Below are 1652 nucleotides of genomic sequence, written 5' to 3' on the forward strand. Positions count from 1 at the left end.
ATATGCCATCATCATCCTAAGAACTAATAATTTTTGAAATTATTCCATATCATTTTTGAACACATTTTCCATGGGAAATTCTAATTTTCTCCTTTTGTTTGGGTTAAAAGCCTTCTAGGCCAGTTCCATTATTGCCAATTTCATCATGGTTGGGATTTTCTTCACTGTCACCATTTCTTGCATTCTGAGTATTTCTTTTTCTTGATTTTCTTCTTTGTTTTACTGGAGTTCATTCTTAACTGATAAGGGAGGTTTATTTTCTGAGGCTATCTATATCTGAGAATGTCTTTATTTTACTCCCGTATGTGCTGCATTGTTTAGCTGGCTTTATAGTTTTAAGGTAAATCTTTCTCCCCCACCCCTACACACCACATTTAAAATTTATTCTGTTGTGTTATAACATAGCCAGTGCTGCTGATGAGATGTCTGATGCCACTTTCATACTGTTACTGGGAAGTTAAACCTCTTATTTCTCTCTGAAAATTTACAGAATTTTCCCTTTGTATCTATGGTTCTGTTATTATATTTGATGAATCCTTTCATATGAAAACTTGAGTCTTTTTACCTAAGCAAGTATTGTCCTGTTAGTTTTTAAAGTAACCCACCACATTATTGTCTCTATTGTCTTCTTAATGTCATTTTAGATAAAATTTGATGTATCTGGATTCCTTCTCCACACGACTTTACTTTTTAGTTGTTAGTTTCCATTGTTTTGCCTATCTTTTATGACAATAGCTAATGCCGTGTAACAAACCACTCCAAACTAAGCAGCTGAATAATTATTTATTATTGTTCACAAGTCTGTGGGCCAGCTGGGCAGTGTTTCTAGTCTTTGCTGGGTTCATGAATATTTCTGTGGTTAGCTGTGGCTGATTCCAGGATTGGGGAAGAAAACGTGCAAGATAACTCTAGAATAACTGTCAAATACCAGATGGCAAGGAAGCTATTTAAAAAACTAGTGTTATGTTAAATGAAACAAGGAGCCAAGTTGAAGAGGCTCACACTGGCCAAGATTAGACAATGTGAACACCAATATGGATAATAACTGCAGAGCCTCAAAATACATAAAAGATATTTAAATTCATGAGTACATGATGATACCAAAATAAAACAAAAAACCAAACCAAAAAACAAAACAAAACAAAACATAATTGCTCACCTTTGAAAGATATTAAGCAGTAACTCTTTGATCTCAGGAAAATAAAAGTAAAGAATCAGGCATCTTATACAAACTATGTCTCCAGGTAATCAAATACTGGATAAGAAAAGTTTTTCTTTAGAGAAGTATTCCAACAAATAAATCAAGAAGAAATGGTCAAATTGGAATGTCACCATTTTGTAACTCCTAATGAATCTAATGATTCATTGGAACCATCTAATGACTTCTAATGAATATAATGATCTAAGCAATAAGCATCAGTGGTTCTTAACATCATACAGACTATGAAATAGTCTTGCCAAAAATCTATATGAGCCTCAACCCACTTACAGAAAATACAGAGGTACAAGGTAAACCACACCAGACCATGGAAAACTCTCCAAATAAATGATGCAGTTTCTTTAACAAATAAATTGCAAGGGAAAATAGACAATGAGAGAGAGGTAAAGTAAATCATGAAATTTAGAGATGCATACTTGATGATAAAATTATA

Source organism: Choloepus didactylus, chromosome 13, assembly GCF_015220235.1.
Source record: "Choloepus didactylus isolate mChoDid1 chromosome 13, mChoDid1.pri, whole genome shotgun sequence".
Classification (NCBI taxonomy): domain Eukaryota; kingdom Metazoa; phylum Chordata; class Mammalia; order Pilosa; family Megalonychidae; genus Choloepus; species Choloepus didactylus.